At 34.8% G+C, this 27,253-nt stretch overlaps 1 long non-coding RNA gene across 1 annotated transcript in view; it reads right to left on the bottom strand.

The window, feature by feature from the left end:
* Window positions 1-27,253, bottom strand: part of LOC125960729 (uncharacterized) — a 168,759-nt gene that overhangs the window by 28,031 nt on the left and 113,475 nt on the right. Inside the window, exon 3 of the long non-coding RNA XR_007470698.1 lies at window positions 16,225-17,796. This is a non-coding gene — a long non-coding RNA (uncharacterized LOC125960729). The remainder of the gene's footprint in view (window positions 1-16,224; window positions 17,797-27,253) is intronic.

The raw sequence follows: 27,253 nt of genomic DNA, 5'->3' as shown, positions 1-27,253 counted from the left end.
ATAAGGCATTATGTTTATAGTAGTTGAATATATGAGTCAATAAATAGCTCTTGAAGGTGATGGAATGCCAAAACAAAGCAGAGATGTTTGCTAACCACCAAGCCATCCGTTTGTAATATATATCAATATGATGGACGTTATTCCCACTAGTCTAAATATTCACACAATAAAGGAATCAACAATTTAATGTAGTCTATTCCAAAGTTGTACTGTTTTGAATCAGTATATTATTTTGTCAGTGAATAAAATAAGTAAAACACATTACAGCAAAACTCATTAAGTATTTCCTATTGCAAATCTGTAGATTAGGGAATTGATCCTTTATATAATATTTAATGTTAGACACTTTCCCTTATTTTAATAAATATGTCTGTTACACCGTTTGCTATTACATGAGTACATAGTCTATCCTTTTGATTTCTATTGCCACGTTTCAAATTTCACCTATGGACATTTTAGCAACAACTCATGCCGTAAGGACAGGTTAATATTTCTACTTTTATAAGTCACCAAAAGCACAGAAACCTCTAAAGGGAAACCAAAATGAGCTGTTTCTTAGCCTACTGTGGGATCTAAATAGTAAATACAAATTAAATAATGTTTTAATTACATTAAATCCTCATTGTTATTTTACTTTAAATTTTGTGGGAAATTTTAAAAAATATAATCCCAGTTATGTGATATATTTTTAACTCAAATAATCATCTGTAAATAGACCAGTAAATACATAAAGCTTTCTTTATAGATTAAGCATGATCAAAACTTACTGTTCCAGTAACATTACATGTATTTTAGAGAATATGCAACCAATACTAAAACAGCCTTGAAAATAATCTGGAAAGAAGGAGGAACAACATATGTATTCCTGTGGATAGTGAATTTCAGAGAAAGGAAGCCTAGAACATTGTAATGCAACATATTAAATGCTGATAAAAGTAAAAAATAGAAATATAATATTGTTTACTAGAGATGCCATTTTTCTCTTGCATTGGTATGTAGCACTACACGTGAAAGGGTAAAATACAAATAGAAATTAAACCATATGATCCAGCAATCCCACTCCTGGTCATATATGCAGAGAAAAACATGGTTTGAAAGGGTACGTGCACCCCAATGTTCACTGCAGCACTATTTACAATAGCCAGCACATGGAAGCAACCTAAGTGTCCACTGAAAGATGAATGGCTAAAGAAGATATATACATATATACAATGGAATATTACTCAGCCATTAAAAAGAATGAAATAATGCCATTTGCAGCAACATGGATGAACTCAGAGATTATCATACTAAGTGCAGTAAGTCAGACATAGAGAAATATGATATCACTTATATGAGGAATCTAACAAAAAATGATACAAATGAACTTATTTACAAAGTAGAAACAGACTCACAGACTTAGAGAATGAACTTATGGGGGGAAGGGTGGGGGGAGGGATAGATTGAGAGTTTGGGATTGACATGTACACACTGCTATATTTAAAAAAGATAACCAACAAGGACCTACTATATAGTACAGGGAATGCTGCTCAATTTTCTGTAATAACCTAAATGAGAAAAGAATCTGAAAAATAGATACATGTATATGTATAACTAAATCACTTTGCTGTACACATGAAACTAACACAACATTGTTAATCAACTATGCTCCAATATAAAATAAAAATTTTTAAAAATTATAGTCATCCCAGTGGATGTGGAAAAAAAATAAATGAAAGATATAAAATAGTAGCAGAACTGAACAACAAAATCAGATAATCTTATAGCAGTATTATTAGTAAACGGTCCCATGATCTCTTCTAAGAACTTGTCATTAATTAATGTGTAAAACAACCATATTTGTACTTCCATTTTACAGGCAAGAAAACTAAGTTACAGAGATGTTGAATTCCTTTCCCAGAATAAGGAGATATGAATATTTAGGCTATGAAAATGTTTATTTCAAATTGGAACTACTATGCTATATTTACCCCAGGTGTGTGTGCTTATGTTTAAATACATTCCTTAATTTTTAGAATTCCAGAGTTAAAATCGAAACATCTGTACTTAAATGGCACCAACACATCTAATTGATCATTCTTTCCACTGGCAATACCACCCTGATTATAGGAGGAGGGACATAGCTCTTAGTAATTGATTGATTATTCTTAACATCTTCAAATTAAAATTTCTAACACTCTAAACCCTCAAACATATACAGAACACTCAGTGCTTCCTCTCTTGGTGTGACACCCTATAACACTTTGAGGCGGCATTTCAACCTAAAATTATAGCAGTAAACACACACTCACACAGGCATATACACCTAATTAAAGAGACTTTAAATAAAAATATACAATCTCGTAGGAAAGGTGCTAGTATCAGAAATCACAGTATATTGATCTGCAGTTGACAATCAACATAATTTTTGTAGTGTTATATTGGTCATTGCTATTTGGTATTCTATATTCTCCATCTTTATAATTGTGTCTTATGGTTTTCAAAAAGAAATGCAATTTAATGTCCATAGTATTAGCAAAAAAGATTTTCTCTTTTTATCCTCCTGCAATATTCAATACTGTATATGGGGAACTATACTTTTGTCTTCTAAACATAAGGCAAAGTGTCTTTTTTTTTTTTTTTTCCTGTTATAGAGACACCACTCTCACCCACGAGAATAACATTCAGAGTAGAAGTCTGTAAGGATGCAAACAACTCCAGCTACTTGTGTTTTGACATTTGTTTACTAGCAGGTGGTCTGTTTCTTGGAATTTTTTTCAAAACAAACGTTCTGGACCAGAAAATTAATTCACACTAGATTACAATATGATGGGTAACTGAAGCATTTATAGCTAACTGAAGCATTTATAGCTACAGACATTAAAGGGCAGCTTCATCAATTAGATTCTCAAACTTCTGGCAGAAAATCAGTGTTCTGTTTACACTATTTCTTTTTTTAAAGTACTAATCTTCCTGTTCAGAGAGAGCACTATATCTTATATGTTTTACTGTTTCTTTTGTGGAACTGTTTTTACATAAAATTTTAAATAAAATAAAATAAATAAAACTAAAAATAGAACTACCATATGACCTAGCAATCCCCCTACTGGACATATATCCTAAGAAGACCATAATTCAGAAAGTCATGTACCACAGTGTTCATTGCAGCACTATTTATAATAGCCAGGACATGGAAGCAACCTAAGTGTCCATCAACAGATGAATGGATAAAGAAGATGTGGCAGATGTATACAATGGAATATTACTCAGCCATAAAAGAAAATGAAATTGAGTTATTTGTAGTGAGATGGATGGACCTAGAGTCTGTCATACTGAGTGAAGTAAGTCAGAAAGAGAAAAACAAATACCATATGCAACACATATCTATGGAATCTAAAAAAAAAATGGTTCTGATGAAACTAGGGGCAGGACAGGAATAGGGATGCAGACATAGAGAATGGACTTGAGGACACAGGCAGGGGGAAGGGTAAGCTGGGACGAAGTGAGAGAGTAGTACTGACATATATACACTACCAAATGTAAAATAGATAGCTAGTGGGAAGCAGCTGCATAGCACAGGGAGATCAGCTCGGTGCTCTGTGACCACCTAGAGGGGTGGGAAAGGGAGGGTGGGAGGGAGGTGCAAGAGGGAGGGGATGTGGGGATATATGTATACATATAGCTGATTCACTTTGTAGTACAGCGGAACCAACACAACATTGTAAAGCAATTATACTCCAATAAACATGTTAAAAAAATCAATTAGGTTACACATTTTATAAGGCCCACTATTTCCCAGCACTCACTGTATTAAGTAAAGTACCAAGTACCACATCTAGATTCAGGGTATGGACTTTGGAATCAGACTGATCTTGGTTCAGTTCTATATGTGACCAGTTGAGTCATCTTCAGCATTTACATCATATCTCAAAGCCAGAATTTATTTATAAAATGAAGATAATAATGGTACTTACCTTATAAGTTTGTAAATAAAAGTGATTTTTATATTTTTAGGTCTATGTCTTACAGCCTTGAAATTTGAAATGATAAGCTCTTTCTTATGGATAAGGAAATAGTTTCAAAAAATAATTTGGCTGAGTTTTCATCGCTACAAAGTGGAAGAGATAAAACTAAATCCAGGTGTGTCACATACCAAAGCCCCAGTGCAATTTATTAGATTTGGTTGTAGAAACCTTTCTACAAACAAAAATTATGGAGGGGCTAAATATATTTGGAATATATTTTAAGGTGGAATAGCTCTGGTTGAAGGTGGTGCTTCTAGAGTTTATTGAAAAGATAATCACACAGCCCTACTCTCTCTACCTATGGCCCTTCTCTGCTGCAATAGCAATTAACAGGGTTCTGCACAATGCCAGGAGCCTGACAGCCACTACATTATACGGTTCTATAATGACATGCAATGGATGAGCCAAAGGGGACCACACTACAGAAAGTTTGCCTAATGTATACAATTTTGAAGTGTGGCTATAATCTGAAAAAAAAAAATACCAGTTTACCAAAGCAGCATCTAAAATCCCCATGAGCCACACTGGATTGAGATTGAGAGCATTATACCATTCCTGGGTATCCCTGAGATTCTGTGCGGTGAAAAGAGACAGGCTGAAGAATACAGCACCCTATGTTTTTGCTCCACAGACTGTTCATTTTGTCTCCCAAGATGAATTTGAATGACTTCAGGAAGTCAAGGCCCAGGATAAATGGATATATATTATCAATATTATACAGATCTATAAATACCATGATCCTTATCACAGGTGTGTCACCATTATAAATAATGCTTCAGTAAACTCATTTACCAAAGTAGATTCGGAGAATAGGTAAGTAAAAATCAGAATGGTTAAGGACTGAAGTGTAGATAGATCCTGAGAAAATGAAGACAATTAGCACAGACTTCATTTGGTGAGAGTTTGGTTGTAGCAGGAAGGAGTGAGAGCTTGAAGGAGAAATAGCTGAAGGTTTTTTCTTTTCTTTTTGTCTTAATGGAATACATTGGGGTCTGTTTATTTCAAGGAAAAGAATCGAACAAGGGTGATAAAGTAGCTTTCCAGAAGGGACAGGAGAGGCCAGGAAAAATAAAATCACGTGGATGACTTACACTTCAATAGGTAGAGGGGCACATTTTCCTCCATCTCTGAGAAAATAGGAAATATCCATGAGATCAAGTGCAGATGAATTTGTAAATAGCAGATGTTAGGAAATTTAGGAAGTTGACATTAATTGTTTTTATTTCATACTGTAAGAAACAAGAATATCTCTGGATAATGGGAGAAAAAAAGGCAGTAAAGGAGACTTGAGGAGCACAGTAAAGACTTTTCATAGCTACCAAAGGGAATAATAAGGTGCTGACTAGTGACCTACAATAGAATTGCCAAAAAGTGTTGAACTGGTAGCTGACATTGGGAACCATGAATTTCTAATGACTCTAGCAGTTTTTGTTTCTGATTTTTCTTCAGAAGCACTCAGAAGCATGGGTATAGAAACAAAGAATATGATTATGGGATTCATTTATTATTGGAATTTTGCTGCAAGGGTCCAGGAGAAGGTAAAGCTGCTGCAGGTGTCCAGGAACAGAGCAGTTGAACATACAGGAAAAAGTGCATATAAACACTGAAGAACTGTAGTGAAGGAAAGAAGGAAGGAAGAGAAATGAGGAAAGGACAAATTTGAAAAATAGACAAAACAATAATAGAACAGCAATGATGATATGAATAGTACAATTAATGTGAATAGCTAAGAAGTATTTAGTGATCACTGTGTGTCAGGAACTGTTCTTACTGTTCTTATTGAATCCTTATAACAAATATATAAAGTTGATGTAATTATTAACTCATTTTACAGATGAAATAGCTGAAGTTCAAAGGATTAAGTAAGTAGCCCAAGACCACTCAAATAGCAAGTGGTTAAAACAAGCTAAAGAGACTGAATGTCAAAATGTCTTTGAAAATATGATGAGTCAATGAGTAAGAGGATGAAAAGATATATGTTAATTGTCAAGTTTAATATTAGAGTCTAGGATTTCAAAAGTAGAGTTTTCAATTAAAATACACATACAGCCAAGGGCTTGTGTTGGTAAAATGTAAAGTGTTGCTATATTAGAGGCTTAATAATTACTATTTTGAGTCCTAAAATTATAAAACAATTTACAGTAACCGCTAGGAAGATTGGTTTTTAAAATCGAGATCTTATTCCTTATCTCTCAGTTCAAACCAGATATAGGTTTGTTTCTCCATTTGTTTCATTTTCAAATGGCTCTCTTTATAACAGATTCTATGAGGACATTATCTGCATTTGTCCTCATTGTTTAAGGAATGTGTGTGGAGCATTCTCATTCAGGTTTAATAAGATAATGAAGTTAACAGTGGGAATGTCAGGAACTTATGATAGGTGGAAGAAAGCTCATTTATATGAGCATTAAGTTCCTTGAAATTTATGTGTAGAGATAAGATGAGCCATATATTAGTCTTCAAAATGCAGGGCAATGGTCAGGAGGTAGATAACAGTAACCAAGTAATGCAGTAATTAATAAATAAGATAGCAAAGGGATAGGAGCAGCAGTGAGGTAGTCTGAAAACACCTTATTTACATGCAAGCTTTTACTACATGGTGCCGGCACAGTGACCAACCACCCCAGGGAAGCAGCGCCCACACAGAGAAGTCAGAATTTGGTCAAGGCAAAGAAGCAGTGAAAATATTCTTCCAAAAAATGAGAAATGTGAGGTAATGTTGTTTACTAATTGGATGTGATGTCTTCATAGTATCCAGTGAAAGTGAGAATGGCATTAAAAAATGTGAATTAGAGCTCACTAAAAATACACAATTGGAGAATCTCATTCATGTATAGACATGGTGATCTGTATATGTATATACTTTTTCTTCAAAAGGGTTTCTTGTCTAGTAGAAGAGAGAGAAAAAAAAAAAAGCTTTTTTTTGGAGGTGGCCAAGCATGACAGGAATGAAATATAAATTTAACCAGTCCAATGTCGATTTTTTTTTTTAATGGTAGTATGTTCTTTTGTATTGGAGTCATTGAAAGCTCTGAGTATTGGGTCATGTCTGATTATTCCAGCCACCCTCATGCCTGTAAAAATGCTGGCAATGAAGTCAGACAACCAGTTCCTGGGAGGAACTAACCACCACCCTTGTGCAATAGATTTCAAAGATGCCAAACATTGGTACAAAACGGACTAATCTGTGCAATAGAACATTTTTTGTGTACTCTCAAAACACCATGTAGTCTGTTATTAATCATGACAATAATGACCAAATCTATACTTTATAATTGTGAGGATAAATTTAGTGATTTGTCCTTCAAATTTTCAGTCTGTGATTTGTATAAATGATGAAGTACAAGCCATTTGTTAAACAAAAATCAACAATGGTGTTCTTACTATTATGTGCTTAACACTTGGGTTATCCAGGCACAGGTTTCCTTTCGTTAAATGTTTCCTTTCATTAAATGTTTCCTTTCATTAAACAAGATTTATTACCTCATTGATATTTTCAAGGGTCACAATTAAGAATCAGATTTAGTTATAATGATAAATAAATCCTTGGACACCTGGATCTCACCCTGACTGTAAAGGGTTGGAGTAATTACAGCCACAGAGTCACTTCTGAATTTTAATGCTATTTAAATGACTTGGTTATATAATCATTGGCTCCTGAACTTCCTTCCTTAGGTGATACAGACAATACTAATACTTATTTCGTAGTAGGTATTATAATAAAATGATAAATATAAAATGTTTAACAGCATCTGGTACATAGTAGGCTCACAAAGATGCTATTTGATATTATTAATGTTGTTATTCTAATTTACTACAGGTGTGCTCACAGAAACACCACAAGAATAATGCAACCCATGTGACAAGACTCCTTGTGAACTCAATTTGACTTTAGATTTTGTTAGATGGATGTGAATCGCCCGGGAAGACACTCTATGTTTGCAAGAATTCACTGGGGCTCAGAAAATCTAATAAGGCCAGTATTTCAGAACAGTGAAAGAAAATTCTGGGAGCTCTTTGAATATGATATCATATTCTTTCTATCATAGCAGTTTTTTATCTCTGTTAAAAATGTTGTCTAGGACTCTTTGACTATGTTATTTGAAAACATGGAAAGGCTTTATCCTTGTTACCAAAAAATATAATGAAAATTGATCTTCTGCTTGTTCTTGCAGTATATTACAATACAATAATGAAGGGTAACAGTAAATTTCAGTAAAGGTAAAATTAGGCCGATACAAAAGATTTTTCATGGTAGGTAACAGAATCATCATTATCAGAGGTTATAAAGTCAAATAATATGATATGGATTCAAAAGTGGCTGCTTAATTAATTACACAAGCCATGTAATTGCAAACTAAGGCAATTTCATGAAGGGTGAAATTTTTAAAACTGAATATTAATTGTACTATACAATATTAGTATATTAGAAGTTCCAGATAAAACCATTCATGTTAAATAATGATGAGAGAAAGGTGAAAACATTTACATAGACTATTATAAGGAGTTGAATTCTCTTTATTTGATTCTTGAGGATGTTGGAAATGCTCCCTCTGGAGAAAGAGCTAGTCACTTTTTTTTTTTAAATTATTCTCTCCCAGAGTTCCCCCGTCATTAACATATTCAGCAGAATATAGGACAGAATGACTGTTGAAGCTATTACCAAATACAAAGAGCAACAGGGATTTAGAGACGAGATTTGCAGGGAAAGTAACGTGTAATTGGGTAAATGCAGGCTACACAGATCCAGAATATTAGCTTTAGGTAATCCCCTTTCACTCAGTCTTTCAACAATATAGATGATAGCTGATAGAGTGATGATAGATAGATGACTGACAGAAAGAAAGATATAAATATATATATATATTTTAATGTAAAATATGTGTCAATATTTTTCTAATTATTGGTGATACAATATGCTGCAAACAAGATAGCATCCTTGCTCTCATGAAGCTTCCTTTATAGTGTGAAAGAGACAGAATAAATCAATGTATAACATAATATAACATCAAGGGACGATTTTAGAATCTGATCATTCCTAGTCTCTTATAGAGAGATAGAGAGAGACATGTAAATATAACTTTCACTTGAAGATGGAGTGTTTTTCATATACGACACTTCGGGTTCAGAAAATCATAGAACACATATGATAGGCACCTTAGATTTTACCATCAGTTATTGCTTTATAGTTAGGCATTCAATTTGCATAGGAACCTCCAGCAAACTAAGAGTTGTTTCTCAAAAGAAAAAAGTCATTTACTAAAATAATAATATATAATTGTGTGTCCTAAAACCCTCATGTTCCTCCTGTATTTCCCCTATCAAAATATGCCATAAGTTTCACAGACCTTCCCGACCTGATAATGTCAAAAAACAGGGATTCTTGCAATGCAGTCTGAACAGCTTGTAAAACCTTCTTTACCAAGGACCCAACTGGAAACAGGCAGACTTTGAAGTCACTTAGTAAAAAGGTCACAAACATGTTATATTTTGCATTCAAAATCCATAGAAAATCCACCATAAGTCATGCCTCTTTCTGAGTGGTAGTGGATATAAGGAATAACAACTTGTCCTTTACATGATTTTTTTAATCAAAGCATTTAAAGAGCCCAAGATTTGCCCTTCAGATATGCGTGTCAGCATATCTCTAAAGGTTCTCAGATTTGAATCTGCCATATCTATCAGTATGTCTTGGGGCACTTAACTTTTAGTAGAGCAAAAATAATCAGCTTATCTCTAGACTAAATTGCAGCCTTAAATCAGAGAAGTTAGTAAACCTCTTAAACAAGAGAAAGTATACTTCTATCCTGACCAGGGCAGGCCAACATCTGTTTTTGCTATTCTGTGTTTTTGTAATAAAGAAACAAACATTTTCCAGATAAATAGCTGTATATCTGGCGGCACGTGCTGTCGATTAGCTATAATAAAGGGATGTCATATAGAACAGCAGTGGGAACCAACTAAACAACATGAAGCCCATACTGGGAATAAGACAATCTTCCCCTAGAACCTCTATCTCCAGTATCAAGTTTGGGCACAAGGATTAAGATTGCACTTTCCCAGACACCTCTGCCACTATTAACACATGCCTAGGGAGAGTGATAGAAATCACCTCTTCTATGTACAGCCTTACCACCACAATCAGCCTTGAACCTATCGAGATTAATTTAAATAGGACCTGGGACTTCCCTGGTGGCACAGTGGTTAAGAATCCACCTTCCAATGCAGGGGACATGGGTTTGATTCCTGTCCGGGAAGATCCCACACGCTGTGGGGCAACTAAGCACGTGCACCACAACTACTGAGCCTGAGCTCTAGAGCCCGCGTGCTGGAACTCCTGAACCCTCGCGCTTAGAGCCTGTGCTCCGCAGCAAGAGAAACCATTGCAATGAGAAGCCCGCACACTGCAATGAAGAGTGGCCCCCACTCGCCGCAACTAGAGAAAGCCCGTGCGCAGCAACGAAGACCCAACTCAGCCCAAAATAAATAAATGTATTTTCTAAAAAAGCTTAAAAAAATTTACATAGGACCTTTAATCTGTTACGTTAGTCATCACAGCAGGGCCCAGAATTCTAGGTCCTCTCTCACCTTTTCACACTAATGTCCATATGGCCCTTTATTGAGCCATTCATCCCCGATTCCTGAAACCCTTCAAACCCTCTTTAATTTCTGAAACACTTCAAGTAGAACCCTATTCAGCCCCATTATTTCACCCTTTCCCAACTCCTAAAACACTAAAAATTAATGATACATCATCATCAAACTCTTTTTTAGATATTCTCTATACTTTCTTGCCCTAAAGGAAACCTAATTCTTCCCTGAGGACTCTGATTTTTCTGCAGGAGTACCTGTGTACTTCTCCTGCCTCCAAAGGTCTGTAGTTCATTGCTGTGTTCATATAATTCTCCCTCCTTTATCCCCAAATCCTCCAGTTTTGAATATCATGTCATCAAATTGGATCATCAAATACACTTGATTGTTGTCATACATATATCCCTAAGATATTAGTCCTGATTTCTCAATGATTTTATACCCTTCTCACCAACACTATAATCTACATGAGTTATGCTTAAATTCTTTGTTATTTCAAAATACACCTACATGAAAAAAAAAAAAGTACACCTACATGGTCCTTCCAATGGCTTTGGCCTTTCAGGCCCTTGAGCTTCTTTTCCCCACTGATCTGGTATTTCTCTGTATGTCAGCTGCCCATTTCCGCAGAAATATTTAGACCATGCCATTATCAAGAACTGCAAATACTCCATGATCTCATCTCCAAGTATCCAAACTCTGAGTACCAATCCTTTGACATTAAGATGACCTCCAATCCATGGATTCTATTATTTTTTCACTGTCTATCTTCTGTTGAATGGCCTTTTCCCCCTTCTTCCCAAGCTTAAATTATATGGCATTATGGGCTGAATTGTGGGCCCCTAAAATCCATATGCTGAAGGCCTAACTTCCAGTATCCCAGAATGTGACTGTATTGGAAGATAGGGCCTTTTAAGAGGTAATTAAGATTAAATGAGATCATATGTGTGGGCCTTAATCCAGTTTGACTGTTGTCCTTATGAGGAAATTTCGACGTACACAAATGACCCCAGGGATGTATATGCACAGAGGAAAGACTCTATGAGGACACAGCAAAAAGGTGGGCCATCTGCAAGTCAAGGAGAGAGGCCTCAGGAGAAACCAAATTTACCAACACCTTGATCTTGAATTTCTAGCCTCCAGAACTATGAGAAAATAAATTTCTACTGTCTAAGCCATCTCGTCTGTGGTACTGTGTTATGGCAACCCAACAAACTAATATAGATTTTGGTATCGAGAAGTGGGGCACTGCAGTAACAAATCCCGAAAAACGTGGAAGTCACTTTGGAGCTGGGTAAGAGGTAGAGGCTGGAAGAGTTTTTAGTTGCATGTCAGAAAAAAGTCTAGATTGCTTTGAAGAGACTGTTAGTAGAAATATGGAAATTAAAGGTGATTCTGGTTAAATCTCAGATGGAAATGCAGAACATGTTTTTGGAAACCGGAGGAAGATCAACTTGTAATAAAGTGGCAAAGAGCTTGACTGAACCGTGAGAGAGGCCTCAAGAGAAACAGAACTTGACTATACCTTGATCTTGGACTTCTGGCATCCAGACAGTGAAAAAATAAATTTCTGTTGTTTAAGCCACTCAGTCTGTGCTATTTGGTTACAGCAGCTCTAGCAAGCTAATACGCATGGTAATTCATAAAAATTACTCTTTCATACACTTTCTTCTTCCTTACCCTCTCACAGTTTTATCATATTTGCTTGCAAAACCACAACTCTGGTTAAATCCAAAGTCTGTCTAGTCTACAAATGCAGCATACATCTCAGTAAGCTCGGAGGAAAGAAAAACCTCATACAAAACCACATTGACTGCTCTTGCTTTAAAATTAAAACCACAGATGTCAACTGGGCCCTTAATTGCATTGCATTTATCCTATACTTTGCCTTATGCATTGATTTTTCTACTCTTAGGAGATTATTTCATATATTCTTTTCTTATCTCAAAGTTCTAATACTTAAATATTCCCACTCTGAGATTAAAACTTTCTACTGATTTTACTGAAAAATTTGAACCAATCAAAACATAATTTCCACTATCTCTCATCCTCATATCTCATTTATCAGCATCTACACCTGAATGTGATTTCCCAACTCTTACCAGAGATCTCTGCTTGTATCAGAAGATAATCCCTCCTTTTCTATTTAATATTTTTATAATTCTATGTTTATTTTTTCATCCTTGAATAGTAATTTTTTGAGCAGTTTTAAATTTACAGAAAAAATACTCAGAAGTTCCAAAGAATTTGTATATATACTCACCACCTCCCCACAGTTTCTCCTATTATTAACATCTTGTACTACACTGGTTCATTTATTATAACTGATGAAACAACCTCAATGTACTATTATTAACTAAAGTTCATGGTTTACATTAGAGTTCACTCTTTGTGTTGTACAGTTTTATGGGTTTTGACAAATGCACAGCCCTATATGTACCATTACAGTATCATGTTTCCTTCCAAGTTTTGGCAGTTACGAATAAAGCTGCTGTAAACATTCATGTGCAGGTTTTTGTGTGTACAGAAGTTTTCACCTCATTTGGGTAAAAATCTAGAAGTAAGATCGCTGGATCTTATGGAAGCCTATGTTTAGCTCTGTAGAATTTGCCAAACTGTCTTTCAAAGTGGATATACCATTTGGTGGTCCCACCAGCAAAGAATGAATTGCTCAATATCCTCACAAGAATTGGCTTTGTTAGTGTGTTGAATTTTAGCCATTCTAGTAGGTATGTAGTGGTATCTCATACTGTTATCTTTTCATATGCTTATTTGTCATCCATTTATCTTCTTCGGTGAGATGTCTCTTCAGACCTTAATCATTTCACTCTTAAATCAGATCTTATTTGTTTTGCCAACTCAACAATATTATCCCAATATTTCCTACAATTCCTTTTTGTTCCGCTCTACATAATTACCTCCCTCACCAAAAAAAAAAAGTATTATTTTTTCTAGCTTAAAAAACTTTTCTTCTTCTACAAATCCTGATAGCTATACTCATTTTTAGTTTCCTTTTGCAGTTCCTCTTTTTAAAAATATTTTTTATTGAAGTACCATTGATTTACAATATTGTGTTAGTTTCAGGTGTATGGCAAAGTGATTCAGGTATAGATATAGATTCTTTTTTCAGAATGTTTCCCATTATAGCTTATTACAAGATATTGAATATAGTTCTCTGTGCTATACAATAAATATTTGTTGCTTATCTATTTTATGTATAGTAGTTTGTATCTGTTATTCTGATACTCCTAATTTATCCCTACCCACCTTAAAATGGTCATACTACCCAAGGTAATCTACAGATTTAATGTGATCCTTATCAAAATAGCCATGACATTTTTTTACAGAACTAGAACAAACAATACTAGAATGTATACTGAGCCAGAAAAGACCCAGAATTGCCAAAGCAATCCTGAGGAAAAAGAACAAATATGGAGGCATAAACCTCCCAGAGTTCAGACAATACTACAAAGCTACAGTAATCAAAACAGCATGGTATTGGCACAAAAACAAATATATAGATCAATGGAACAGAATACAGAGCCCAGAAAGAAACCCATATACCTACGGTCAATTAAACTAAAACAAATGAGGCAAGAATCTACAATGGAGAAAAGACCGTCTCTTAAGCAAGTGGTGTTGGGAAAGCTGGACAGCCTCATGTAAATCAATGAAATTAGAACACTCCCTCACACCATATACAAAAATAAACTCAAAATGGTTTAAAGACCTAAATATAAGACATAACACCATAAAACTCCTAGAAGATGACACACACAAAACAGTCTCTGACATAAATTGAAGCAATATTTTCTCAGTTTCCCAAGGCAAAAGAAATAAAAGCAAAAATTAACAAATGGACCTAATCAAACTTAAAAGCTTTTGCACAGCAGAGGAACCCATCAATGAAACAAAATGACAACCTATGGAATGGAAGGAAATATTTGCAAATGATGTGACTGACAAGGGGTTAATATTCAAAATATACAAACAGCTCATACAACTTAGGACCATTGAAGAAAGTGGAGAAGGAGACTTTAAATGAAATTTTTGGTTATTACATTATAACATGTTTTATGAGAAAAGAAATATCTCATGGTAAAACATTATATCTGTAACATTAAAAAGCCTGTGTGCCACAACTAAGACCCAGTGCAGCCAAATAAATAAATTAATTAATTTTTTAAAAGTCCAATAAAATATATTTGCAGAAGGTTTATAAAAAGTGGACTATAAATCATATCTTCTAATATAAAACAAGCAAAAAAAATAAGGAAAAAAAAGAAGAAAACAGGAAGTTTGTTTTTGGATATCTGAACTTGTGGTAATTTTATTTTTATTTCTCCTTTTTATATACATTCTAAATGTTCTATAAAGATTTTATATCAATTTTATATTGTGAAAAAACCTTTTAAACATAATTATGTAATATATCCATCCTTAAAAAAATTGCAAACCAATCTTTCCCCCAAATTCCAACAGTTGACTCTCCTTAATCCTTATTATCTCACCCACATCTTATTTTTCCATTGCACTTATTGCCTTTTTACACAAATTCCTTATTTTTATATTATGGTGTCTTTGTGTTTTTAGGTGTATATATCCCAGAAAACTATGACTTTCACATAACTACTTAATTGGTATTGTTTAATTAATAAAAATGTGTTGTCATTCTCTAGGACCTATATGTCTTCTGAATTTTAAAAAACGATGAGCTAAATGGGAACCTGATTGGCATCCCTCAAGTCTTTGATAATTTGCATTATTTTTTTCCCAGACACATGTTATTGCATTGGGTTTACCAAGTTTGGAGTGAACCCTGGGAAGCTCCAGATTTTTTCCTTCATTCCATCCTCCCCTAATATCCCTTATCATATAGGTAAGGGAGCCAAATATACCCATTTAAACAATACTCCCAGGGACCTGAGAAATAACTGACCCTGTCTTGCCTCGTTTCTCTGTTTTATTTTGTTTTTAATTACTATTCATGTCCTTCACTTTGGTCTGCCCTGAATTCCAGTTACTTCTTGGGGGCCCTGAAAGTGCCCTTTCAAAAGCCACTTGCCCTAGTAGTCTGAGTTGCATTCCTTGATTTGTCTACAATTTGAACAAGTTGTTTTCCTAAAAGCAGCCCACACACAATGCCTCACTTTGATTACCAGATAACTCATGAAATATTTAAGCCATACCAGACCTCCTGCACCTCTCCCATATCAGTACCTGCAGAATATCCCTCTTAGGCCTTTTCACTGGCTCTTTCCTCCATCCCCATCAATATAATCTAATCAGATCCCAGACCCCATTGCAAATTGAACTTCCCTTTCCACCCTCCCTAAAAACCAATGGTTTTGAGCCATGCTTCATATTGAAACAAAACTTCTACTCTACACTTAAGTCCCATTCTAACCAACCACAATTTATGTTTGTTTACTTACACCTGGACACACCTTTTCATTTGGTGTGGGTTGGAAGGGAGGGCATTGTTTCTCAGCTGGCCATAACTTTCTTTTCCTTGATTGTAACTATATAGAATGATTGCTATATTCTTTCACACTCTTGAATGAGGTATTTAGATGGCATGGGATAAGCAAACATGACCTATAGTTGATTTCTGGAAAGACTATGTTACCTGGAGTTGCAGAATCTTCTATATTCAAGAAGTTGCTGTTCTTTGTATAACCGACTCAGGTTGCAGAGCTCACAAAAAGCACTAAACATAAAGAAAATTATTGATGAAATATTTTGTACACGTCCCAAGAGGAGTCATTCTTTTTAGGGAAGACTTTTCAATATTTGAACTATAGCTTATCAATATAAATTATTTATAGAGAAGTTAATATGTATTATATATGTATCATATACATAATAAACAGCATAAAAATACTGCAAGATTGTTTTTTGACTTCTGTATATTATTTAGATTCCAGAAATACTGAAGAATAAGGAGGTAGAGATAAATCCCTGAAGGTCCCTAGATATTGCAGGTAGAAATCAAACTAATTTTAACATACTTAAAACACAAAAATACCAATTTAAAGACTATTTGGAACCATGAAAAATGTTACAAAAACGTAAACGATATAAACACACATGGTTTAACAGCATGTCTAATACTTGGTATTACTAGTGTTCGCACAGCCCAGATATACTTCCACAGTCAGGTTTTTCTCAGAAAAGGAGGATTTCTCTTTTATTGAGATTACACAGTTTTGTTTAGAATTACGTTCAGTCAGTATAGGATATATTCACTAGCAGTATTAATACTAGGTGAGAGTACTGCAGGGCATGACTTCGATAGCATGCTCTCCTTAATAGTCATAGTTTTACTTACCAGATAGGTTCAGATCATGTAATTTCCTAAGAGATATTAATAAGATTTTTACCAACAGAAATTAATAAGATATTTTAATAGGCAAATTTTAAAATGTAAATATAGTCAGCCCTATTTATTGAATGCTTCTGAGGATACTCTAAGAGTACAAAAAGTAATACATAGCCTCTGTCTTCTATTACATACATCAGCTGGAAAGATAAAATATATGTTGTACGTTAGAAAAAGCTGGCAAACTGCTACAGCAACTTCTTATCATGTAAACTGATAGAATCACAGTCAGAGAGAGTCAGAGCAAAGGATTTAAGTACTCTGTCCCGTTAACACAGGCTTTATTCTACATATGTATTTTGATCAGCAGAGGAAAACCTCTCCTCATGGCAGACCCACTGATGCACAAATTATTGGTAGTTATCCTTGATGGTTCACAAACTGGCCCTCGTACATGGAGGGCAAAGAGAAACCAAAGGAAGAGGCAGACCACTCCTGACTGGTAGGTGGCAGGTTTCATAAGCAAGGAAACTTACTTACCAGGCTTGTCTTGGGCGGCCACAAGATGAGTCGATCTCCACACTCACCTGCCAGAATCTTAAAACTTTATATAGAGGCCTTAAGTGGGCTCAGTCACATATTCAGTCCAGATGGTTTCAACATCACGTTGCTCTCTCAAGGCTGCATCCTTGAAAACAACTCCCACTGTGGGAACCACAGGCAGAACTTACATTCCAAGGGGAGGGAAGGGGTGAGGAGCCTCTGATTGCCCAGGTCCATCTCGCATGTCAACCAGTCATGTCTTCTTGATGACCTCCTCCAACAATCCTCTCTATGTCCATTCATATAGTATTTAAGATTATTCACATGTCAAAACTCCTAAGGAAATAAAAAGGATAAGCAGATTTTTTATAAAACCACAAATTTTAAAAAGATAGCTAATATAGAAAAAATATATACGAATTAGTGATTTATCTTTCTGATGATTTAAAGGTAGAAAAACAGATTTGGGATAGTTATGCATGCAGTTATATATGGAGTTTCCAATTTTAACACATAATTGAGCAAAACTAAAAAAATTATATGCAATATGATTTGTGCTAAAATTCATCCAAAACTAGAAACAAATTCAAGAGGAAGAAACAAAATTTAGAGATTAAAGGTAAGAGTAGACTTGAGCCAAATAAATCTTCTACAAGAAACAGAGAAGAAAATAGATGAAGTATATTAGGATTTACACCAAAACTAATGCATTATTGTTCACGTTTTTCTCTTCTAGTATACAAATTCCAAATGAGCATCAAAAGTAGGGCTCTATATCCTGACTCTAGGTGTACTCTTTTAAACAAAACAAACAGAACTAGTTTTTCAGCTTAGCGAAGCAACCTATTTATTTAGCACAACAGGAATGCTGCCATTTTAATAGGAGAGGAGACAAGTGGATTTATTCTCAATCCTTTAAGCTTCTACTTTGGGAGGCTAAAATGTGCTAAAAAAAAAGTTTCTGATCCAATTTTAGAAAATATTTCAAATCCATTGAGATTCTCCATTCTTCCCATGTCTGGAACATGATTATTTTGAGAACATCTGTACTTTCAACAAGGCTGCCTGCTTCTGTGTTGAGATATAAAAACAGAAAAAAATATTGAGCAAGCAGATTCATGTGGTTCAATGTGTAGAGGCTAAACAAGGGAAAAAATAATTTTAGAGTGCTAATTACTTAGTTGAAAGATAGAAATTGTCAAAGAAGTTAAAATTTTGCTGAGAACTTTATTTAGCAGTCTCAACGAGATTTCTGCTTATTACGCATCAGACAACTGTGGTTTTAAATAAATTCTAAAAATTCTTAAAACAACACATTGTTGATTTTAGTTATAAAAATATAAATATCCCTATTACAAACTTTTTCTATAATAGAGCATTTAAGAAAGAAGAGGGGAATACCTACTCTCAGTCATCTCAAATAATTATATTCTGATGTATTAAGCAACAATTTATAGCCTTAAAAACCTTTGTAAAGAGCTGCTATAAAATATCTATATTGTTTCCTGAGAACAGTTTAACTGAAATATAAATTATAATTTTTGAATGTTTAAAATAATCTTTGATTTTTCCTTTTTTAATGCTTTATATAAATTCTATAAGGAATAATTGGCTTTGATTTTTAAAGGAGTTGCTTCACTCGTGCTGTTTTTAGAACACATATACTCATTTATGATTTTATTGCTTTTGGTTTAAATGGTACCCAGGGGTCAATCAGCAAACTCAACCAACCAAGATCTGAAAACTTCATAATGCACTGAAGGAAACAGAGTTAAAATGTTTGACAAAAAGAAAAATGTTGCCACAATCTTTTGGCACTTGGCTTACTATGAAAAGGTCTAGGCCGGTTCTGAGTTGTTCTTGAATTTACCCCAATTCTGAGATGTGGTCATCTGTTCTCTACTATTAACTGTCTACATTTTAGTTTTTCCTTGAAATTAAAAAGGGGGGAGGGAAACTACAGTTAACAGCATACTAGCAGTGAGGCAGCATGCATGGGAAGTCACCAAGATATAAGCGATAAGAGTGGGAAGAAACAAAAAGCCCTAATAGACTTTGGTGGAAAAGTGTCACTGTATGCCAACTCACCTCAGCACTTCCTGGAGTTGCCCAGTAGTTAATATTCCTCCTGAAGCTCTTTAACTATACTACTTAATTACAACAGGGACATATGTAAGATATTTTGGAAAGGTGTCCATTCTGGCTCACACATGCAAAATCATTTATATATATACACACACACACACACACACACACACACACACATATATTATGACATACTTATATGTCTGTGTCTATGTTTTGTGTACATATATGTATATATGCACATATATCTATGTGTGTGTGTATATATATATATATATGTATACATACATATACATATATGTATTTACAGTGTTACCACTGTATTTCTAAAACATCTCAATGGCATTAGACCCTCAATCACTTCTCTGATTATTCCCATCATCCTTTGGTACATGACTTCCCTGATTCTTCCCACTTGTGGCCTTCTCAACTGGTGGATCATTTTTCCCACAAGTCACATACTAATGGTCCTGGATTTTGAGGGTAAGTGCTCTCTTTGCTTCCCATTGCTGCTCTCAGACCATTCTCCTTCTATATTTTCAAAAGTAAACAACGGTGAATTTCATGTCATTGGTCCATATCATTACACCCCAAAGATATTTTTTTCTTTGCTCATGGATCATTCCCAGTTATATTTTAGCTTCCACTTACTGTCAATTCTTCTGACACTTCCTGTATTAATTATAGGTGACATCATTATACACAAAGAAGACCATTCCTTGAACACTTCTCTTCCAATGATCTTGCCCTGCATACCACCTCAGCTCTTCTCTTCCATAATCACACCCTAGACCTTGCTATTTTATAATAATTTTCCTCCAGTCTTAATTTTAAGCACCCCTCACTATTATGGGCTGAATTATGTTCTCACCACCCACATTCATATGCTGAAGTCCTAACCCTCAGTACTGTATTTGGAGATAGGGCCTTTAAATGTGACTGTATTTGGAGACAGGGCCCTTAAGGAGGTAATTAAGGTAAAAGGAAATCATATGGGTAGGCCCTAATCCAGTATTATGGCATCCTTATAAGAATAGATTAAGACACAGATATCTGAATTTCAGAAAACACACCATGTAGAGACAGAAGAAGATGGCTATCTGTAAGTCAAAGATAGAGGTCTCAGAATAAAAAAAACAAAACAAAAAGACCCTGTCAATAACAACCTTGGACTTCAAGCCTCCATAACTGTGAAAAAAATAAATTTCTGTCGTTTAAGACATCCAGTCTAGTATTTTGTTATGGCAGCCTTAGCAAACTAATACGAACACTATCTACAACTGCTTACCTTTACAATGCAGTTCTTTTATTATATAATCTTCAACAATTTTTCAACCCCACTATGACCTAGATCTATTGATACAGTCCTCATCTCCCTGATTTCCTCCTTGCCCTCCTTTCCCAAGTTAAATTCCATATTTAATTATTTTTAACTTTTTACTGAATTATAGCATGCTTACTAGAATATACATACTATATATGTACAACCTGGTGAATTATTACCAATCAAGTGAATGTTCTCATGTAAAACCCATAACCATGTAACCAGGTACATAATCATATAATATGGTTAATCATTTGATCCCTCCTCGGCCTTCTCTTTCTTCGTTGTACTTGTTTGGCACAAACACAGTCCTGGTTAAAATCAATTCTCCCTCTACTCTGCCTGGGCACCTGTATAGGTAAATGAATCTAGGAAAAAGTCTGCAGCCATCTAGACCATTCTCACTTGAATTCAAGAAGGGCTTTGATGTTGATTAGCATGGTCCACTCTCTAAAGAGTTTCTAGATGAGGGGTCAGCAAACTTTTTCAATAAAGGCCAGATATTAAATATTTTATTCTTTGTGAATCATATGGTCTCCGTCATAACTACTCAGCTAAGCCATGGACAATATGTGAAGAATGAGCACGGCTGTGTGCCAATATAATTTTGCCTACAAAATCAGGAAACAGTCTGGATTTGGCCCATGGCCCACAGTTTGCTGACTCCTGCTCTAGGCTATTATGTAAATTCTTCTTTTCTTTCCTCAAATCGATAAAACCTCCTAGCCGGTTCTGATTCTTAAATGATGGCCTTGATTATTAATCCAATTAGAAAACTGAGGCAATCTTTAAAAGAACATTAATTATCTCCTTCCATCAAATCTAGACATTTACCAGCATCTAGACACATACTGTTTTCTCTCTTCACTATAGGTTACCTTTCTATACCCCAGTCTAAGGCCAACACTTTCAACTGTGCAATGGATTCTATATCTTATCATCTACTAAAAAACATGGCTCAAGCCATCTTCTTTCTTTCTCCCAACTCGTCAATGTTTCTCTTTCTACTGGATCATTTCCATCAATTGCAAAAACCAGAAACAACAACAAAAACCTTTTTTTTAACTCCCACATTCCCTTCCAGCTATACCGCCATTTCTCTGCTCCCTTTTATACACTTTGACAGGTTTTCCACATTCCCTAAATCCAATTCCCCCTCTCTGTTTTCTTTTTAATCCCCTCTAATGAGGCTTTTTCTCTTACCACTTTTCTAAAACTGCTGTTTTAAGGCTCACCAATACTATTCCAATTGCAAAATCCAAAGATCAATTCTCAGTTCTGATCTTTCAGTAGGACATGGAGTGATTGACCCCCTCCTCCTCCCATGCTCCTTCTTCATTTGGCTTTCAGGACACCTTACCCTCCTGATTTTTCTCTCCTAATACTGCTCCTTTCTGAGCTCCTTTGTTGGGTATTCTATGCGTGATCACGTTCACATTGGGGGAGGGCTCAGTGCTCAGTCCTTGACTTGTTCTCTCTTCTTATCAGCCCTCATTCCCATGGTTTGTGGTTTTTAAATACTATTCACCTGATAACACTCCAGATTATTTTGATTTATAGCCAGAGGTGTCGTTTCAACTTCAGAGTCACATATCTAGCTGCTTCCTTAATAAAGTTAGTTTACATTTAAATAGTGCCAAAATACTGTTACTAAGTAACGTGACTAAAACCAAAATACCAATGATTGAGCTAACACTGCTTTACGTACAGCAATTAACTGCAGCTCCATTCATCTGGTTGCTCACATCAAAAACGTATCGTCATCATTGCCTTACCCCTTTTTCTTGTCTTCCACATGAAATCCATCTGAAAATCCCACTGATTATATATTAAAAATACATACAGAATCCAACTACTTCTGAACTCCACTACTAACAACCTGCTTCAACCCAGCATAATGTCTCTCCCGGAATATTGCCAAAAAAAAGTTTTTTAAATGATTTTTTTAAAAACATTTTTTAACAGTCTTTTTATAAAGAAGTCAGTACAGGTTTCACTCTGCCACAGATGCATCTGTGAAATCAGAGCCCCTTGTCATCCCACTGGTGGATGTCTGAACAATGTCTCACCTCTTATCCCAGCCAGAGCACCCACCTTCTGTCATCCCTGTTCACTGACTGTTTCCAAATCCAGGTGACCAAATAATCGTTTATCCCCAGAGTAGACCAGGCAAACCACAAGAGGAATAAAGCCCCACCAGATGGCAAGTGACCACCCTCGAAGAGCCGCTGCAGCCTCTGCTTGGCCTCAGTTTCGCTCAGCTTCACCATGGTGATGGCCCAGGCAGCACAGAGAGGACATGCCACAACACTGACTACAACAGGAATCCAAAGGGAAAAGGAGTTGCGCACAAGCCACATGAGGCCTTTAGGGCAGGAGTCGTAAACTGTCGTCCCAAAAGCCATTTAATTAATTTCCCTCTTTCCACTCTTGCGCACGTGTGGTCAACGTGAGACCGGCTGGGACCTGGGGTCTGGGACTCTTTGCTGCAGTGCTTGCAGCTGGAGGAATGTCTCCTCGAGTAACAGAATACAAAGATTCTATAAGGGACTGAAAACAACTGTGTACATATGCAGTTAGGGCAAATTATGTACAAGATATAAAAAGACCAAAAAACCAACTGCTACTTCTGAGGCGTCGGGAGCAAAAGCAGGGTACTGCACATGATCCCTACATGCAGGAACACTAAGCGGGGGTGGGCACACTGCCTACGCTACCCCTCAGGATCTGCCCCTACAGATGCACCCGTTCCATCTGTAGCATGAGTCTCAATAAAGCATTGCCTGAATTGCTCCTCTGGCCTCTTATCAATTTCTATTGATTAAGGAGGCCAAGAACCCTGGTCAGTAACAAATGCTCTGCCTATCTACCAAAGTTATTATGGGATTTAAAAATAATCTACCTCATACCACTCTTATGCAGAACCCAAGAATGGCTCCAAGAATAAGAGCTGATGTACTTACAATGGCCTGCAAGAGCAAACCTTAAGTAGCTCCCAGTTTCCTTCCTTACTACTCTCCTTTCCTCTCACGGGACACTTGTTACACAAGGACTCCTTGAGTTCCCTTAATATCCATGTCCCAACCTCGAGGATCTTTGCACTGGCTTCTTGCTCTGCGTGGAAATATGTTCCTTCAAATATGCGTATGTCTCTTTAAAGTCTGCGCATTTCACACCTTCTCTTTTGGAGGTCTATCCTGACCACATTGCAATGCAGTACTCCATACCCCCCCACACACAACTTTAGTTTTTTATTTTATGGTTTTCCTTAGCACTGGTCTCCTTTTAACTTACTATATAACTCAAAAATTTATTATATTCAGTGGCCATCTAACCTTATAAGAATGCAGGGATTTTTTTAAAAATGTATTTTAATTTCTACAACTAACGCAGTACTTAGCACATGGACACGGTCAAAAATATATGCGTTAAGAAAATAAATATGAATAAATAAATGTGATAAATAGGAAGACTATCAATATCTGGGCTTAATTTCTGAAATCTTGCACTGAAACTTTAATAAAAGTGCTTTCGGAAGAATAAGAAGTCAAATTACATTTAACCTGATCACAGTTTTAATCATTTCAAAGTTGTTTTTTGTTTGTTTTTTAACCACTTAAATGGTCTGCAGGTCTATTTTAGTGGAATAATTAGAGATTCCTGGAAGCTTGAAAAATTTTAATTTCTTCACCATATGCCATGGTGTCGACTCAATTCCCTAATTATCTGGAGACCAACTCTAGCAGGGTTTTACATAAATATACAATTATTCTAGTCTGTAGATAAAACTATATATCTACCCAGAAATTTAATAAAGCATCATTTTCAAATTCTTATCCAATAAGCCATTCCTCTCACATCTATGATTTCTCAGTCTCCTACCTCAGCTTCCACTCCTACAAACACATTAAAGTTCAAAATCACATACGTGCTTTAATCACATATACAACTACATATACATGTAGTGATAACCCTGAAATATTATAGAGGCAGAGAATCTCAACTACATTTAATTTCAAGCACCTGATAGATCATCACAAACAAAATAAACAGTTACCGATTTACTCTTAAGGTAGTAATTTAAGAAAGCATTTGATATATACTTTACATATATTATAGTAAATATGTAACTACCTTCAAATTTTTAAAAGAAATATACCAGCAGAATCAAAGATGAATCAACATTAAGGAGTTAGAAGTGTGCATGTTTGCAGAAACTCATATTTGAGCCAGAGTAAAATAAATGCATATATTATCAGGATGTTTGATCAAAAGTTTGATTTTGCAAGTAGATATAGCTTTAATGTTGGTAGTTCCAATTCTGAATGAGTACTAATTTGGGCTCCATCTACAGTGTTCATGTAGACATGGAAAAAGAGGAAATCAGTTGTTCATTTCTAATTTTAAGACATGATATTGATTTAGCTAATAATATTAGTATAATGTTTGATCTCTTGGATATATATTTTGAATTTGACTACTCAGCTTTGTGGTTTGAGGTTAGATTTTTCAAGGTTATCAGAGATTTTATCTGACAAATACTAGAAACTTGGGCTTGATATTCCAATATGTAGATATTAACTATGAATGACTATTCTTCCTGAATACTCAATATATTTTCTATTCATTAGTGTTTCAATTATACAAATAATACATGTAAAAGATTAATACATTGAAAAGATTAATCAGTTCAGAAATCTATAAAATAAAAAGTGAAAATTCTTTTTAATGAGGTCTACTTTTACCTTATTTCAGAGGTAGTTTGTCATACTTTGGTATATATCACTCTGGTTCTTTCCCTCTACATTGGCATAAATATATATTTGTATACACATATACATTTAAATTGATGAATTCATATTGAAAATATTATCCTGCAAACTTAAGAGTTTTTTTTACCTACCAATAGTTCATATATTTTCCCAATTCATTCTTAGGGATCTATAATATTCCATAGCCATGGGTCTATTTTGAAGTTAGGCCATATTACATAAGAAATAGTTTTACTCTTTTGAATTTCTGAAACAAATATGATACAAGCCTTTAGAAAAGTTTAAGGCAGAAATGAGATATAATTCCATTTCTGAAGGGACTTCCAACATTACATTTTTTTTTCTATTTTAAGTAAAATCAGACCAAGTGAAGAATCTATATTTTATTTCATTTTCTAATGAGCACAAACTATATGTGAACAATATTTAAAGAACTCTTTTCACATTACAAAATATTTTTCTATAATCAACCTCAGTAAGTTAAAAATTATAACAACCTATTAATTTGCTATTATTTCTATGTAACAGATAAGGAAAGTAAACCTCTCTGAGGTTTAGTGAGTTGTTCAAAATTTTACAAAAAGTAAAAGGCAGAACCTGAAATTAAGGGTTCACATCTTGAGACTCCAGGACAGAATGCAAATTTTTCTTTCTCTTTAAACTTGCTGTGGATGTTTTTCCACAGTTGATTTTTGAATAATAAATATTAAGTGATTTCTTTGTACTTTACCATTAGGTATTCTAACACTTCTACTTCCAAAAATATTAAAGGTGGAATTTCACAAGCATTCTAAATATTCCCGATTATGAAATGTATTGTGTTTTGATATGTGAATTTTTCCCAGTGAATGCATTTATTTATCATTTAAGATGAGAAGATTTAAGCTTAAGCTATACTTTTTAAAAAGCATTTGAAGAGATAAAAGTATGAGTTTCTGTTTGTTTCAATGATAAAAATAATGGGTAATGCATACTTCACATTCACTATATGCAGACAGTGTATTAATATTTTCATGATTACAGTATTTATACTAACAATGTTCCTGTGATAGATTCTATATTGTACAAGAAAAGCATAGATTAAGGTTAAGAAATGTATGCAAGATAATACAATTAGTAAACAGTAAATCTACAACTCAAACCTCAGCTATCCAATTTAAAACATTTGTTCTTAACCTCACTACACTACATACATATTCATGTTCACTTTAGTGATTTATCCCAATGTTTAAATAGAAAAAAGTAGTGCATTTTCCAGTCTTTTTAAGAGATCTAGAAAATATCCAGCCTCATTAAGTTTATTCCCTACAGTGTTATTCTTCAGAATGCTGAAAGAAATGCTTTTACCTTTCTTTTCTTAGCTATATAGATTTTGGCATTCAGGTCCATGTTAGGGCTTAGGATATAAATTTTATGCCTGTAAAATTTTCCATTTTGTTAATGTCATTTATGTGGCAAATTCCTCTTGTTCCTTATTATGGTCTATGAGTATAATGATTGGGTAATGATATCCAATATTCTGAATCATTTTACGTATATACACCATATGCATGCAAATTCGATTTGCCTAATACTCTGCTCTTTAATTTGCATTTTCATAGAACTAGCTGCG

This window comes from Orcinus orca, chromosome 12, assembly GCF_937001465.1.
Source record: "Orcinus orca chromosome 12, mOrcOrc1.1, whole genome shotgun sequence".
Lineage (NCBI taxonomy): Eukaryota > Metazoa > Chordata > Mammalia > Artiodactyla > Delphinidae > Orcinus > Orcinus orca.
This window is presented reverse-complemented; position numbering and strand designations above follow the sequence as displayed.